The sequence below is a fragment of the Apus apus genome, chromosome 17 (genome assembly GCF_020740795.1).
Source record: "Apus apus isolate bApuApu2 chromosome 17, bApuApu2.pri.cur, whole genome shotgun sequence".
Taxonomy (NCBI): domain Eukaryota; kingdom Metazoa; phylum Chordata; class Aves; order Apodiformes; family Apodidae; genus Apus; species Apus apus.
The window spans coordinates 7,575,771-7,594,353 of NC_067298.1; the positions used below are offsets into that span (position 1 = coordinate 7,575,771).

An 18,583-nucleotide genomic window follows, 5' to 3' on the forward strand; every position below is an offset into this window, starting at 1 on the left:
TTTTTTGTTTTTCTTTTTCTATCCTGAGATCTTTCACTACGCTGCTGCTTCTAGGCATCTTGCAGTGAACTGCAATGCAAATTAAGGAGCCTCTTCTCAGTGCTGTGCTAGTTTAATTGCTAAATGAAGACAAGCACCTGACAAAAATGTTAGCAACATGACTTGTACCAGATGCAGAGGTGCTTGTCATTCAGATGAGGCAAGATTCATAATTAACAGGAGCGAGTTTGATTGTGTAGGCTGTTCAAGCTAGCATCTGTCTGAAAACATCTTTGCAGAAAAATCAAACCTTGTCCTTAACTGCTGAAGATCTTTGATGCAAAGCAGTGAATTTACCCCATGAAGAAAGCCTGGAGACTTGTGATAATGCTTTGTTAGGTGGGAGTGTCAGTTGCTTCTCATATTCTGTGGCTAATTTGGGATAACTGTAAGTACATGTGGATAAATAGTTTCTTCAACATGTGTCCAGTCGTTGGTACTAGGCAGTATCGGTGCAAATCATCTCTGCATCTGGATGGTTGGGAGTCATACGCTGAACCTCAGTCTTGCAGCCAGGACTCTGCACATCAAACCTCATACTGGTGTTACCCAGAATGAAGCTTAAGCCAGGATTTAGGGAGTAGTTTAGCAAAGCATAAACTGTGGCTTTTAGCTGGATGTCAGTTCACAGTTCTCGCGTGCAAAGAACAGTATTCTGGGAAAAACTTGTGTGATTTCAAGAGTTTGGCATTTTCCATGCAACACATTCAAAAGACAACAATGAATCGTGTTTTTGCAACTCTGCATCAGGGAGGGGAAACTGTTAGATCTGCTTTAAAAAGAAAAATAAGTATTACTAGAGAAGCAGCATGTGCCTCCTCTAGAGTTTCCTTTACTGGAGTCAGCACAGCCTGATAAACACCTGATAACAGACACATTGATAACTGAACTGAATAGATAGAGATCCTCTTACTGACGCCCTATAAAGCTTCAAAAACCCTCCCTACTTTAGCCTGCAATAAGCACATCAGAGCAGATCCATTTTGCAATGCCTGTGTATCTAAAATGCCTCAATCTGGGCTATCTCATTTTTCGGAGTTTCTAGGAAATCTACCTTCTCATAAGTGTATTTTACAGCTGTTTCAACAGCCAGAGCATAACTATACAGAATAAATACAGCTATCAGCTAAGTGTGTCTCTAGACAGTGTCATTTTCATTTAAGCTTGCTGATGATACACAAAATAATCACAGGAATATATTTACTGAAAGTAATGCAGGTTGCTATGATATATTATAATGTTGAAAGCATAAGTTCCCTCATGTGGGGAAGGGACTCTAATATGCAAAAAACTTCAGACAAGTGGGAAAAGCTGTCACTGTCTTTGCCAGTGAAAATGCAGCAGGAAAGAAGTGTTGTGTTCAGATGTTTGATCTCACATATAGAGGGAACTCCAGGGCAGTGTTGTCTGTGGAAATGAATCCTAGATGGTTTGTGCTCATTGCCATTCATTGCCACCTTCCAAATATTAGTGAAAGTTTTTATCTGGTGAATTACTACTTGTCTAATCGAGAACACTTGGAGATGCTCACATATATTGCTACCCTATTACTAATAAAACAGTCCATGCTACTACAGAAGATTCTGATATTCAAAATTAATATGTCAGGTGTAAACAGTTACTTTCTAAAAATGTGTGAACATATTTAATGCTGAAAAAAATTCCTTAGAAGTTGAGGCTTTAAGGACCCCATTCATGGCAGCAAAGTGGCACACCAGAAAACGGCTCTGTGCCAAGCATAGCAGGAAGACCTCAGCTGGGGGAAGAGCTAAGAAGTATAAAGATTTTTTTTTTTTCATATTTTCAAGTCCAAGGAAGCAAACTGTTGTGCTGCTGGGGATGGCTGTAGTTTGCAGGAATATCACAGAGTAGCTGCCAAGTTCCTGGAGTCCCTCAAGCACGTGGGTCACTTCTTTGTAAAAACAAGTGAGAGCTCGTGAAAGTATTGCTTTTAAAATGGCTTAATTTTATTTTCCAGAGTATTTAATATTCTAAGCCTTTAAAAAGCACTTATGCTCCTTTCTTATGAAAATACCTGTAGATGAGAAAGAGATTTTTAAAGCTGAAGAAAATTTCTTAGCCATAAAATGAAGAATATTATTTAAAGTCCATGCATGGCTTTGCAAATCTTAGCTGTACAGTGAAAGGACAGCAAGACATCTGTGTATCTATTGCATTTGTCCTGCCACACAACATTGTCCAGCCTTCTGGCCATCTCCCCTGCCTGTGCTCCTTCCCCCCTGCCTGTGCTCCTTCCAGCCTCCCTGCACTCCTTCCAGCCTTCACCTTCTTAATACCTGCTCCTTGGAACTAAGACAGTAATTGTTGCAGCCAGTGTTTTACTTATAGCTACATATTGGGGTTTTTTTACCAAAAAAATATTCTTTGTACTGATAAAATGAAAAGGATTCAAGTCCAGTAAAAGCTTGGGGGGTGGAGGGGTTTAAGAAGGCAGGTCAAGTGAGGAAGAAGCTGGTCAACAAAATGTGATTATTTATTTTTAATATGTAAGACAATCCTGGAAGCATTCTGTGTGCATTGGAGGTGATCAGAGTGGTGTTTGAATTGGCCAATAATTTTGACAAGGCAAGATGTGAAAAAGGTGTTTGGTGCAAGGCAATTTGATGTTGAAGATTATCCCACATCTGGCAGGCTCAGAGCACCAGCACTGTTCCTTGGAACATCTGGCTGTGCCCAGGAAGAGCACATAACTCTGCATGGCCCTTTTGTCTGATTTGGTGTAGCAGTTTCTAGAGCTGCATCTGAGAATTTTCTGCTCAGCATATATTCAGCAGAAAGTGGATGCACATGTAAAAAGTCATCATTTGCAGTGTGATTTCTTTTTTTTTTTTTTTTTAGATCTTAAGCATGTTACTCTAATTACTGTACAAGTTTTTGACAGAATGATTTTTTTAAAAGGAATGAAACTACTGGATGGGGGCACTAATATAATAGCATGAGGTTGATATTAAATGCACAAACATCTTACTAAACTGAAAGCTATAATTCTTCAGTTGGATAGCACAATCTGTTATCCTAAATTAAACTTCCAAAGGAGTATTTTTTTCAGATATTACATACTTCATAGCTGACAGGGACACTATCTAATTAGCTATTTATATGCAAGGCATACCAGGGGATAATTAGAAACATGGATTATGCTAAGGTAGTCAGACTGACAGAGGGCAAAAGAAGCTAACATATTAAAACAAATTTGTATATATATGTTTATATAGCTTATCATGTGTCATTTGGGTTGTATTACATTAATACTTCATTTAATATCTTAGGCATATTGCTGTAATCAACTAATTTGTAAGTTAAACATGCTTTCCTAAAAAACAATAACTATTGGCCCAATGAATCAGTTAGGCCTGCAGGAAAAGGCTTAATTAAGCTACGTACATATTCAGCCCCTTGGGAAATGCCCTTCACCTCTCTGCTTGTATTTCTCTGTGCTCAAATACAGGTTTATGTGTTACTGCTGTCCCTGGCACTTCTGATCACGTGCTCAGCATTTGTATTGTGAAAGCAATGATGTCCTCACTCCAAAATGCATGGGTAGTTGTCACTGGGTCAGCCAGAGGGGAAAATAAGGACGTTTTCTTCCCTTGAGTTACAGAGAGGAGACGTGTTTTGTGTTGGAATCCGAGCAGATGGGATAAGAGGGTCATTTGCTGTGTCAAGGTGTATAACTGGTGGGAGAGGGAGGCTCCTCAATTAGCTGTTTGGAGTTGCTCTGTGAAGGTGTTTAATTTTTTACCACTGCTGGCAGATCAAATCCCTTAGACTTTCTGAACAGTCCGTGGTAAAAAATGTTTTCCCCATTCTGTGGCCATGTTAGTCAAACCAGTGTTATAAATAAAGAGTTCTTTTGGGTGCGTGAGGCCTATGATAAATATGCCTGTGTAAATCAATACAAGTTTGTCTAAACTTTTTAAAAGTTGGCAAATATAATGGTTTCACTGGCAATTGGTGTCAATAATAGAACCAGGAAAGACTGAAACATGGGTGATACCTTTAGTTTTGGTGGAGATTTACTATGAAGTAAAAGTCTGCTTTTATGACCTTTTATTAAACACTGAAAAGAGTCTGTCTCTGCTTTCTGTGGTGAAAGGAGGGTCCGTTCTTTTCAGGTCTAACTGTAGGAAAATTGTGCAACAAAAACAATGAATTGCATGAAAGCAAAAGATTCAAGTAATTGTGTCTGCAGAATCCAGGAGTGAAAATGCATTTCAGGTTGATTCAGATTCATTCCTTTCTGGTGTTCTCTTCCGTTTTCCTCTGATAAATTGTAGTTAAGCATTTAGGGGTTATTGGCACTGAATCTGGGGTACTCAGCAGCAGCTTTTTTCTTGGAAAGAGCTGACATGATCACAGAGGAGTCTAGATATGGCTGATGTTGAAATTGCTTTTGAAAAGCTAGTCAAATAATATTTCTAACACCTTACATCTGAATAGTTTTAATCTGTAGTGACTGTACAGACATACTTCTGCATTTGGGCAGGGCACAGCAGAGGTTCTTAATGGCTTGAAATTCCTCTGGTAGCTCATAGACTGAAACTGGAGCTATGTTCCAGCTGATTTCTCATGGGAATTGCTGGTACGCTGCCTCTTGCACAGTGTGTTTCCAAAACATCACAGCCTTTCCTATCATTCCTACTTCTTACTGACATATGAACCTTGGTATAACTGAATGCAGAATTTATCTCCTAGACGTTTGTAAGCATTTAATATTTATTCATTGGTCGGTAATAGAAGAGTATTTGTCATCTTAACTGGATTTCTGGAGCAGAATCAATGGATCGTTAGTTTTAATTATAATATATCTATGTCATACTAGTAAAATTTATACCTGATGAAATTAACACTGATGATGTAGTGTACTGGCATCACTAAATTCTTCATGATAACTATAAATATCAAGACATGTTTTCTTTACATTGTTTGCAGATTGATTTATCCAGTACAGTCTAATTAAACAGGCAACATTTAAAGAGTTATTGCATATTTATGTTAGATGAGGTACAAATATACTGGCCGATCCAGCTCTGAGAAAGGAACATCTAATGTAGCAAGTAATAGATTATGTGGTATAGATAAAGGATTGGACTAGGAATCAGGAAACTGTAGGTTTTTTCCTGCTCCTGATATTGTGTTGTAGGTTATCTTTTTCAAAATCATTTCCATCTCACCATCTCTGTTTGTCAAGTTGCTTTTTTTGTGAAATTGCTCATTATAAACAAGAAAAGCTGCTGTATAATAGGTTGTTGTTGTTAATAATAATGTTTAATATCAAATGTGTTTTACTGGATCAGGCCCAGAGTCTTCTATAACTTCCAAGGTAAAGTCTTAGGCATCAAGCACCTGATTGTAATGAGCCCCCTCAGCTTGTGTATCCTAAAATTAAACCATCTCAACCAATTTAATTTCTGCATATGACAGCACAGGAAGGTGTCAAGACAAATAGGCTAAGTTGGTAGCTGTTGACAAACAGATAAAACTGGTTAAGGGTTCAATAAGTAGTTTATATTATATTTGCAAGTCTGGATCGTGATGATGGCAAATTCTTAACTTCCCTTTCCTGAGATGAAGGCAGTGAGGCCACTTGCTCTAATGAAGTTAAGCCTGAGTATGTGTTACAGGACCAAGGCCTTACTTCATAAACGTACAGGATTTTGGCCATAATTTTTTTGACTTTAATTTGTATCACTTGTCTTGCTTTAACAAGTAGCAAAATAATCAAGGTATGCACATGAATGTGAAGTAGTTCTTCAGTATTTGTAGTTGGGCATAAGTTACTATCAGGGATCTACAGAAGGGATTTTCAAAGTTTTACCACAGTGTGCCCCCCCTGTCCCCAGCTTAATAAGACTCAGTCTGAAACTTAAACTTGGATGGTGATGTCTCCTTGTAGGGGAGTGTCAAAGCCAACAAAGTCTCTATGTATACAGCAACTACTTGATGTGAACTATGTGTATCATGTATCTGGAAAACAGCTGCTTCCTGGCAGAAAGGCACTTCTACTTCAGGCTGCAGCCAACCTTGAAATGACTGCATTTTCCTCTTGTGAGGACTGCATCTGTAGGTGCTCTGTCTGCAAAAATAAGGTAAATCTTAAAAAGTCAGCTGAGGATAATTCCTTCTGAGCAGTCTTTTAGAACTCTGGAATCTACATGAACAACTGAAGGATCAAATGACAATACTTTCCCCTTAATTTGTACAGCAAAAGAAAATGGTCATTTTGAAAGCTTTGATTTATCACAAAGTAACGTGGCATTCCAGTCTAAACACAGCTTCTTTTTAATGACATCCATTGTTAATTTAATTTCCTCTGAATCTTGTTGCTCATAATTTTCTATTCTTGAAGGCTAATTAATTTTCATATAGTCTGTAAGAATAGTTCTATCTCCTCCATTAATTAAATCTTTACTTGGAAAGCTCAGAACATTCAAATCATTTTGGCAACTACAGATACGGAACAAGGCGTTAGTATAGTCCCTGTTTATTTCCTGGCTCTTCCTGAGAGAAGTTTGTAGCTGTTCTTCCCTGAGGAATGGTGAATAGCATACATTAGTGAAATGAAATATCTGCCTCCATGAGAGCATCTCTCTTCCCTTTCTGCTTGATATGTTTCTGTGATGTTTTATTGAATATAATTATAGGGTTCCGTAGGAGAATCCTTGTCTGTCTCTGAATGGAACTGGAGAAATGGCCCTGTGGACAGAGCCAGCAATGTGTGTCTGCAATAAGAGATTTGGGAGACAGAAAAATGCAAATGCTGCTCATCGCTGTCACTAGAAATATCATGAATAAGTGTCTGAGATCACTGGCAGACCTAGCTTTGTGTTCATGTGCAATTTGTGGTAACCAAAAAGTAATTCTGCAGTTCCTGAATTTCTGTTTCCTTGAAAACTGAAAGGTGCATGTTAAGTTCATGCTTGAAAAAGTTGGGTAACTGCTAAAATGTCTATATAATTTTCCAAGAAAAGTTGACAACCTGCAGCGATGCAACATGGAATATGTTTGATAAATACTCACAGTATTTTTTGTTTTCTTTGCAGTATATGGGGTTCTCAGAGGCACCTCCAGCTTTGCCTTCCAAAGTTTCACAAGAGGTCCGGGCAGAGTGACCATGAAAAATTTTGATGTTTGTGACCCCCCTTTCTCCTTGCCCCACTGTGTGAGAAATTCCGTACAAGATGCTCTGCTGCTCCTGCTCTGGGACTGGTTTTGAGTCTGGTGATGCTGGAAGTAAGTCTTGTCCTGGACTTCGTTGCTTGGGACCAGCACTTCTCTGGCAATGCTCTTAGTGCTCCCTGTTGTCCAGACCAAATCAGGAAAAAGAGGTAAGAATCATTGCACTCATTCTTGTTACATGCAGTAATCCTTCACTTCTGTATTCAAAATACCCTCTCTAGTCCATTACATTCGCCATGTCTAGATGTACTTCGTTGCGGTTGATGAGCTATTGCTTTAGATACCTGATAATTGAGAGGAAGGAGTGTTGGCATTTCTCTTTGGCAAATGGCATTTCCTGCTGTTTTCTTCCTTTTCAGCTTAGGTGAAATATTACAGCTTCCTAGGAGATAAATTAAATATTAAATATATTTGGCATCTAAACCATGAAGTCTGTTTCTGTCCTCAGAGGAAACCTTGCAGATGCCTTCATGTACTTGACCATCTTTGGTCCTCCTTTCCCTTAGATATTAGGAGGAAATTCTTCACTATGAGAGTGGTGAGACCCTGGAACATATTGCCCAGGGAAAGTGTAAAGTGCAATGTTCTGAAGTTGTTTTATTGTGATGTCACTATGTGAAACACGCATAACTCTCTTTTAAAAACAGAGCACCAGTAAAATAAGGCTCAGTAGGAGAGTGAAAACTTGTTTAAGAGGACCCCAGAATTCTCTACCTGAATCTTACTGTAAAAAATGAAGTCAAACCAGGATTGATTTTTAACCCACATCATAAAGCATATCTCAACTTTTTTCTTTTTGCTAACATGATTTCCATAAGGCTGTCATCCTTGGGTGTTGCATCACATCCTTCTGTCCCCATGCAGAGGAACACCATAAAATGCCAAAACATACGGTTATTGTTAAGGAAGAAAAACCCTAAAACACCCATAAAATGAAACCTTGGTGTCACGACAATGCTGGTAAAATATAACAAATGTTCCTAATGAAATTAATGTCCTCCTTGAGGAAGATATACATAGGGGTATAATTGACATAATGGTTGAAAATCAAGCAAGTGGTCTTCTGCTGAATAACTTGCTTGCAAATACATTAGTCATAACAACAAAATAGTGCTTACAATAATATCTGCCCATGCAGAAAAATGTCAGTGAGTGTCTGAATCAATAGTGACATTTGGAATTGCAATAACTACACAGCCAACCCAAGTCATCATCTCTAGGTAGATCATAACAGACTTTAGCCAGAGCAGACTTGATCATGTGCAGGCATCCTGAGCTATCTAAGTTGATGGCAGAAATTATTTTTCTTTAGCTGGTGTTTATTTTGTCATTGTTTTCTCAGCCTCCTTAAGTACATGTCAGCACTGACCATTAGAGAGATAAAAGAGTCTGAGTAGGTCAGTATTGGGCTGGAATACTGTCTGCAGTTTTTAAAAAACAGAGATTAAATTTGTAAAGTGGGTCATTTGTGCAGTAAATGTGATGAAGGAGGAAAGCAGCAAGTTTTATATAAAATTGATAGCATTTTCAGGACAAAAAGCTGGAAGTTAATGTGTTGGATCAGTGCAGTGTCTATGTAGGCCATAGCTGTCACAGATAGGGTTTAAAGTACAGGCCTCAGAGGCAACCCAAGCAAGAGGCAATTGTAGCCTAAGGAACTCTACCCTGCAGCACAGGAGTTTATACTCCTTCTGAAGTATTTTAAGTGCTGAGGGGGTTTCCTTAGAGTTATAATTACAACCCTAGGTATTACTGATATTCTTGCAAATGTCTAATCTCTCTTATAACTCCTTGTGAGCTTTCAGACTCACAGATATACTGAGTTGAGAAATCCCACAGTCTGTTTGGTTTTGCCATGAGTTTTGAGTGTCGTATAGTGCTTCTGAAAGAGGAATGTGAGCTCATTAGCTTTGTTTCCCCTCTGCAAAATGGGAGTAGTAGCACAGTTACCATCGTAGTGTTAGTCAGAATATCTATGTCCTTGGTACATCAGTCACATCATTTCCTAAGCTGTGGATCCCCCCAGAGGCAGAGGGAAGCAAAGTGTCATTCCTGAATTCATGCACCAGTGGCAGTACTGGGAATACAGCCCTGCTCACCTAGGCTAATGAGCTGCCCATTAGATCTAGGTCTCTGCCAGCCACCACTGAGGGGGAAAACATGAGAAAGTGTCTAACTTATCCATTAGTATGCACTGAACTTTGTGGCTCTTTAATCTCAGATTTTTATGTTGTTTATGAAATAAACAAAGGAGGAGTAAAAGCAGTGAATATAATGCATATGTCTCTTCTGATAGATTGTTAAAAATCAAAATGTAACACGACAAATGAACATAACTAGGGAGAACCAAGTGAGTATCTCTCTTTATTAACATTTTTTTCTAGCTGCCTAAAGGGGCTTGCTATACTGAATTACATAAAACACATGCAGGTTTATATTTCCTGGCAATGTGTTGACACAAAAGGAAGTTAAAACAAAACCTTCCTTGGGAAAACACTCTGCCCAAGACTGTGTTCATATTCATTTAAAGTCACTCACTTGTGACTGAATGGGTTACTCCAGCCTTGCTTCCAGTAATTGATGACTCTCCTCCCTCTTGTAAGGATGTAATGTAAGATGCTGTGTAAAATGAAGGAGCTTTTGAAGTGTCAATAGGTATAAGAGAAAAATCTAGTCCCTGTTTTGAAGACTGCTGCAGTTGTTTAACCGTTGATATCTCCCCAAGAAGTGAGGGTTGCTAAGTGACCAGTTCTTGTCCAATACTGAATCATCCAAACTGTTTATTCCTGCATCTTTCTGCTGCTGAGACCAGTTGGGTGTTGCAGGAGTAGATCCTGAATGTGCTGATGCCTGCTGGTCACAGTGCACACAAGCACAGCCAAAGCTGTGCTTTGCACATAAGTTTAGCCAATAGTTTCCCCATAGATTTTTCTTGGAGGTTGCTGTGAAATTCATGGCAAGCATAGCTGGTTCTCATTATGCTAAAGAGCCCTTCAACAAACACCTGAAGGCAAGAAAATAGCTTAATATGTGATATCAGTATGGGGGCTAGAAAGTTTTTAATTTCTTTAATAGATGGGCTGGGAAATGGTATGATAATGTGCTCTTACTAACCAGCAAAGGTTGTTTCCTAGAGCAATACTGATAGAGAAAATTCCGTCCTGTTCACCATCAGCTCCATCTATATTATAACTGGTAAGGAATATGCCTACAATAAGCACTTCATATTCCCAGTGCCATGATATGCTTTGTAGGACTGCTTTACATTTGCAGTTGAGTCCAGTAGCTAAATAAAGAAGTAGGAGGATCCAGCTCTGCTCCTGGCTATGCCATGTACAAATGACCTTGTGCTCTGCATTGGAAGTATGAATGCAGCAGCACCTGACTTGCTAAAGTGCTTTGAGAGGTCTTGTAAAGAGTATTAATACTCCTACCTAGCAATGCACAATCAGAGCTTTGTTTTATAAAACAGTAATAGATAAGAATTATGTGTGTGTATATTTTGATGAGATGATAAGATGTGGCTTCTTCTCACTAAAATATTCATAGCTAGGGTTACCTTTCCCATCAAGTGACTGTAAAAGCTGATGTGGTGGAGTTTGAGATTTACTGTCTTCCTGAACCTTATATAAGGTTGGGTTTTTTTCTTTGGTTTGCAGCTCAACAGGGGATTGTTTTTAAACTGCAGGTGCAGGTATTTACAATGCAAACCAGATCCTTGGTTATTCAGAAATGGTATAAATGTGGCTATATGTGAAAGGTCCTGCAGCAGTTGGCTTTGGGAGAGAATTAGGGTTGGGGTGAGCTGGGGATTCTGGAGAGGGATTAAGATTGGATTGAATTTAGAGCAGCCCCAGGAGCAAGTGAGTATTTTTACTGCCTCTGAACTGGGATCAGTTTAGATGTCAGTTGCAAAAAGTAGACTGAATGAACTAAAATTGAAGCTGTGCTCTAGAGCTGGATCCTTGTGCAAGGGTTCTTCAATGCTCATTTCCAGGCTTTTAATTGAAGCCATGCCATGCATATTCTTAGCCTGTATGCAACCTGATATGTCAGTTATGTCTAACCTGTCATTTATTAATCTACCAGGTCTATAGCTCCTGCCTCCTTTTAGTATCAGTTTCTTCCTTTAATATGTTTAAGTATAGAAGATGTTCTGTGGAACTGCATTCTCCAATATTGTATCTTTTCCTGTTTCTAAGTGGCTAGTAATCTTAAAGCATTTCCACCCTGGTTTGTTGGGGCACATGTAGGGTTTTGCTGAAGGGCTTTAATGGTTTCTCATGAGAAAATCTTGAATCTTCTTAACCTGTAGCCGTGGCCCCGTTCTTAATTTTGGCCAAGTATCTGTGTATATTCTTTTCCTTTAATATTTTCTTGTAGTATTTGTCATCTGGCGTTTTTATTATTTAGTGGACAGCTTACCATTCACCTGAAGTGCCTGTAAAGAATCTGACTTATGGGAATATCTTGAAATAAAATAAACTGCACAAGGAAGTCTTTTTCACTAGGCTACAAGACAAACGTGGTAGTTTTATAATCTCTAATTATGAAAAACTGTAGAAGATAAATTATACGAGCAATCATATTTTAGACCTCAAAAGATTACTTGAGTTGTGTGAAAAGAGATTTTCAGGCTCATACTTGATGTGTCTACGCTCTAAAATGCCAGCAGTGACTGCCCACAGCAGGGGGCTGTTCAGCATCAGAGCAACGTTTGCTCCCCAAGCTCCTGCTGCTGCCCTGGGCCCTGCTGGAGGGACCACACGGAGCAGGTGACACGTGGCTGGGAGGGCAACGTGATGGATCAAGAGAGCAAATCACAAGGCTGTTTCTTTACCCTCCAGTTAATGAGCAAATAGGCCAACGTGTATTCCAAAGGCACATTCATTATAATTCTAATTAGTAATATGTATAAAATTGATTTGCATACCTAAAGGAAGGAAAACTCCCTCTGAGAAATGCTAGAATTACCAGCTTAGGAAAAATAAAAGCTGATTCTCTGAAGCGAATCTCATATTTTCTGCTGCAATTAGCTGGGGTTTTTAGAATTGTTTATTCTAAGCCTTTAAACATCCTTTAAACTATCAAGTGGCTGACTCTGTACTTGGAATCAAAATACAGCTGATTTGAAATCAAAAGAGTTTTAAGATTCTCCTTAGATCCACCAAGTTTTTCTGATGATGCAAGTCTTTGAGCTGATGTTATGACAAGATAAACTGCCAAACAGCAAACCAATAACTTATTTTTATATTTCTCTATATTCTGAAGCATACAAGTACAGAAAATCTGGCATTTTGTTTGTGACGTATCAAACAACTTTTCATGATTCATAAATAATGAATAGCAGGAGTACTGGTTAAAGTTATATGACAGGAAAAATCCCTGGCATTCACGTAATGTCTTCCATGATAAAGTGCTTTACAGGTCTTAATTAGAGTTGATTTGAATCAGTAAAATGTTATTGAGACAGGTCTATTAAACAGACCAAAGTGAGTAATCATAATACTGAAATTGTACATACCAGTGTTTCAAATTGCATTGTAGGAATAATGTCCATGATCCATGGTTATTAATAATGTTTACTGGACTGAGCTATGCTCTGAGTTCCAGTTCTTTATAATTAATACCTGGCACAGAAAATGAGAGTAGTGTTATAACTGTAGCTGTTTCGTGTATGTTAACAGAGGTATGGAATGTTTAATGTGTTGAAACAAGTCATATTTGTAATCCAGCTTGTGTTCAGTGTTTTAAAGCAAATGTGTGGCAGAAATATGTCTAATCTAATTGCAAGTTAAAAAATTGAGCGGGAGAACTGCAGATTCAAGCAGTAGCTCTGGAAAGATGTTAAAAAAATTGCTTGAGGATGATCTTTTCTTTCTAAGCTTTCATGTGTAGCAGTGGTCTTTAATCTATATGTGACAGCCTTGGAAAGAAGGGTCCTGCTCTGTGGCAAGCACTCTGTGGAGCTATTCTCATAGAAATATGCTCTTTAGAGGTATGGCTTCATTATTTCGATATCCTTTCCTGAATTTGGGGCTCCTCTTAAACCTTTGTTCAAACCTCACAATTGAAATGCAGCACAATAGTGTGCATCAAAATTCCCAAAGTTCTTCCAAAGCCTAATGAACTTTTGAGAAGATGGCGTGCTTTCAGAAACAGTAATTTAACCCCTAATATGGTAGACAAGGTGTGTTTAATTTAGAAATCTCATGTGTGTGTATACCTGTATAATACATTAGTGTGTATATAATAATCTTTCAAAAGTAAATGGAAACACAGTCTTTTCGTGTGCTGTAATTGTTCATGTTTTACCATGCAAAGTACTAATCCTTGTCCCAATACAATTTCATGTACAACCATTGCTTCACTCCCTGATCTGTGATACTGAGCATATAGCTTCTGATTTTCACATAATATTTGTGCTCTGAAAATTCAGGGCCCTGGTTTCCATAGTTTCTTACTGAAATATGCATGCATTGCAAGAAATGCAGACACTTGTCTTCATCCTAATTGCTGGCATGGGAGATAATTTTCTAACTTTGCTAGAAAAAATGTTGCAAGGTTATTTAGTTATTTTATTCAGGGATGTCACTCGAAGCTAATTTTGTCAGACAATGACTATGAGAAGACTGAGCATTTCTTTTCAAAAAACCCAAACAGCACAAATCCCAAGCCCACCCGCAGCATATCCATATTTATTTGTCACAGTGGTGCTAAAAACAGGAAGCAGGCAGTGACTGAGCCATCCATCAGTTAGACACATCACATATTTATCATTGCTATGAAAACATGGATTGATGGCCAGTGAATACATTTCTGGTTAGCAGCTCTTCCACTGCTCATGTCTTTATGAAGGAGCAGCACCAGTTTCTCCAGGTTGTTATACAAGTGCCTGTCACTGTGATCTGAGGTTTGAACTGCCAGAGAAAGCAATAAATGTTGACACTGAGTACAAGTTTGGGACAAGTCCACTTGTCCTGAAAAGGGAGAGGAAGAGAGAAAAATTAGCTGAAATCAAGTTTCTGTGTGAGTGCCTTATCATGTCTACTCCTTCATGAACAGCTTTTAGTTTTATTAGGAAGTTTACTGAAAAAAAAAGCAAACCCAGCAACGTGCAGTGTGACTTTTGTCCTTCTGCAGAGAGAGGCAGTGCCCAGGTCACACCATACAGCAATATTGTTTAGCAAAGAGCCTTGTAAAGTGCAGTTCTGTGCTTGCAAGCTTATTGTGTGTTATCCATGCTTTTCTCTTATTTTGTATTAATTGGGGGGAAGAGTATGAGTATTTCTAAAACTGTCTGGTTTTTTTCCTGTGCATGACTATGTGAAATACATATTGTGATGAGAATAAAGCTGAGAGGCTGGCAACTATCTAAAGACCATAGGAACAGGAATCTGTAAATAAGCTCATCCGATATCCTGTCAACAGGAGACATATATTTATGGTGAAATGGCTTTCGGAGTGGAAACTATTGGGTCCTCTTTTTTCATCTGTTCTCTGGCAGACAAATGATTTAAAGTGAACCTCAACTCACATTTCAAATAATAGATGACAGGAGCTCATCCATTTCAGTATAATTCACAGCATTGCATATGTATGGGGGAGATTTTAAAAGAAAAGCAGGGAGTTATATTTGCAAGCGAGCCACTAGATTTTTAAATGTGGCATTTCCTTCCTACTTTCCTTCTATTAAGTTTATTGGCTTTCCTGAGTAGAAGACTGTACTTTTATGTTAGATATTACTCTGTCTGCTCATTGTCCCACACCAGTTATAGAGTGAGGGCTGCAAAGTAGAGTACTTGTTGGTTGGTATTCTGACTGTTGTTTCATAGCTTAATTATTTGTTTTTTGGTGGTTTGTTGTTTTGTTTTGTTTTTTTATTTACTGCTGTTTGTCAAGTATTAGTTTTGTACTTCGTTCATATAATGTATTACAGTTTACTTTTCTGAAAAGCTGTCGGTGCTCAGAGCTCTCTCCCATGTGTCTGAAATACATTAATTCATTGTGATATCATAAACCTGAAAGTAATTTATTTTTATACATTTCAGGGTTGGGTGTTTGTGGGAGTGGGGAGCATTATATTGATCTGTCTGACTTGAAGCCCAGATAATGATGTTTCCTATTGAAAATATTCCTTGAAGTGTTTGAGAGTCACAGATCAGAGACTAAGAGTAGCTGAATGCTTCCAGGAAAGCCAAGCTGGAGCTCTGGGTGCTTTCACAGCCCAGTACTCAGTTTGGGATTAGAATCTGGAGCCTTAAATTTTCACTGGGGGCAGACGTCCAGACTGAAATCCCAGGCATGACAGGGGGTAACAACTTAACTTGAAATGAATCAGTGGTTGCTCACAGCTTTTTGCCCTAATTTTAGTGGATGAGGTCCACATTCAGAAATGCTTCAACATTATTTGAACGTGGCATACCAGGTCCTTAATGCATGTGCTGCATGTAAACCAAAGCAGATGTTAGCATAAAATGTGTCAGAGTTGCTCTAGGAGAAAAATAAGTCTTTTGTGGTTCCAGACAGTTTTCCTACATGAACAGAATGTTATCTTTTTGAAGACAACTACTCTATGACTTGAATGACAACTACACTTTGTGTTTGAAGGAAACATAGTGCTTAGTCAGTGTTTTAGTTTCCAGTGAGCTACAAACCAATGATCTTCAGCTGATCAAAGCAAAAATAAATTATTTTTAAATTATGAGGGTTAGGACATTTTGGCACAGTAGAAAGGAATGATGTTGCCATCATAAATTGCTTTAGAATAAAGTTGGCTGGAAAGGCTTTCATCAAGATACCCATAAAACCAAAAGATAGCAGAGTAAACAGCAACCTGGGACCTGGCAGTGAGTTAACCTTGGGGAAGCAGGATATGTGTCAAACTGGCTTAAGTGACAGCATTCTCTTTGTGTCCATTTGTTAATCACCTGTTCTTAATTCCCCTTGCATTCAATTAATTTCCCTGCTCTTGGGAAAAGTCAAATGTAATAATTCTACCTTGTACAGAAAAAAAATTGCCTATTCATGAAAACTCATTAATTATTGGCAAAATTGAACTGAGTCAACATTGATCATGTCAATAGGCAACTACATGTACTGAAAAAAATCAATCTCAGCTGATTTTTGTCTTGATTACATATAATTTAAAATACATTTTGATGAAAAATAAAACAGTGAAGGGTATTGACTGAGGGTCCCATATTTCCTGTCTATGAAGTTCTATCCTTGTTCTTAAAGGAGTGTATTTTAGAACCCTAGAAATACAAGAAGATTGAAAAACATCTTTGGGGTTAAAATTAAAAATCAGAAATCCCAGAAAGTTTGCAGTGCATTCATCTTGTCTAATTCTAGTGAAAGTGTCTTCTGCCTCTTTTTTTTGTCATTCTGAGGGAACTTGACTCACTGTCTGTAGGGAACATTTCAATGGCTGTCACAAGATGTTCAAAATGTGATGACTAGCATGGATAAAAATTCTTGACACAAAAATGTTCTGTCAGAAACCAGATTAATCAAGGTTTGTGTTTCTCAGGGACACAAACTTCTTACACATTTTTCCACCTATAATTTGGAAGTTACCAGATGCAACTTGGTCACTGCATTTCCCCTCATTCCACTTAGACTTTTATATATTGTTCCTTCTCATTATCCCTTCAATGAGATGTTTCCGTGGTCTCAAGACTGTCTTGCTGAGAATTTTGCTCACCTGAAAATTTGAAAATGTTGTGTTCTGATCTGACAAGCAACAAGTTTCCTTCTGTTTCCACTGACATGGAAATTTTTGTATGATCAAACCTAACTCCATGGAGTCTCAATCTACAGCATAGCAACTGCTCTGAGGAATCCACCAACCAATGTAAACACATCAAGATGTTGCAAGGAGTTTCTGCAGGAATCTTATGAGGAGTTTGTGCCTCATGTGTGCCATAAAAGATCCTCTTTCTTCAGCTAAATTTTATATTGCATCAATCCTTATATCAGACTCCTAAAAGGAGGAGAGATTTTTTTCCTAGTGCTGCCAGAGGAAGAATATGTTGAGTCTTTCCTTGAGGTCCTGGGAATTCTCTGGGCACATGTAAAGCACAGACCAGTAATTTTGCTGTAGAAAAGAGCATATGTAGCTTCTACATTATTTTTATTCGTATTTTTGTCAGCAGTCACATTTCACAGTCAAAAGAAGCTGCAACAGGTAGGCTGTGAACAAGTTTATGCAGGTCAGTTTGAAGGAATTTGCATTTCGTGTATTTATGTGCTGCTTCTATTGATGCTAATGGGTTTGTACATGTAAATTGGATCACATCAGAACGGGAACACCTCCCTCACTGCCATTCAGGTTCTCCCTTTCATTTGGGATCTTTTTGTATTCAACCATATAAAATTTATTCTCCCAAACTGGCTTTGAATTTCCACTATAGTAACTTGAAAAATTACATTAATCTGTTTGAGGTGGATTAACCTCTTATTTTCCACACTGTTGATGCATAAGTCAAATTCCCCTGATAAGACACCATTACTTGCACTGACTGATAATAGTCCTAGTATTTCTTGTCAGCTGTAAGATTTCTGAGGCATGTATTTTTAAATTAAATCCAATGATCTTATTTTAAAAGAGAATTTTTATTTATTATTTTTTCCCTAGAGACAGAGCGAGAGGGTTATTATTGTTATTGTTGTTGTTATTATCATCAAATACCAAATGGCTTATATGAATCTAATGAACAATTTTCTTCATTGCTCTTTCCATGTGCATTAACTTATTGACTGGGGATGTCATCAGAAGTTGCTTGGGGTCATTCACTTGAACAGGGGCTAGTTTAGGATGTGATTATTGGCATGTGCTCTCTCACCTCCTGTGTACAAAATGGCAGGAAATGAGATGAACCTGAGGAAAGCCCAGCAACTCTCAACTCCAGCCTTTTCCAGAATTTACTCAACTCCAGCTGCTGGCAGAGGGTGGAGGTAGAGCCACGTAAGGAATTGACTATGGGGTAAAAGGCCTTCTCTTAGTGTTGATTCTTCAAGGGTTCCTAAGGAAGTAAATCTAGAGTGTATTCCAAGTAGGTGTCAGAAGTTAGTGTTTTGTTTGTTTGTTTTTTCCCCAAGTACACATTTCCCTGTAACTATGTGTTTTATAGTTACAGCTGAGAGGACTGTTATTTTGTGTAGGCTTTTAACTTAGAGAACAAATGTAACATGTCTGTTAAAAGAGTATCCAAATCATCCCCGTGGATCCCTAGTAAGCGCCGTAATACATTAATTTGTTTTTTTCTTATTTTTCTCTGCTATTTTCCCATGTCCTTTGCATCACTCATCTCTTCTTCACCTTCCTTATCCTGTATTGACT

At 38.2% G+C, this 18,583-nt stretch overlaps 1 protein-coding gene across 1 annotated transcript in view; it reads left to right on the plus strand.

The window, feature by feature from the left end:
- TOM1L1 (target of myb1 like 1 membrane trafficking protein) overlaps positions 1–18,583 on the plus strand; it is a 484,861-nt gene that overhangs the window by 344,940 nt on the left and 121,338 nt on the right. The window contains exon 3 of the mRNA XM_051634947.1: positions 7,104–7,388. The gene's annotated coding sequence lies outside the window, so the exon portion shown is untranslated. The remainder of the gene's footprint in view (positions 1–7,103; positions 7,389–18,583) is intronic.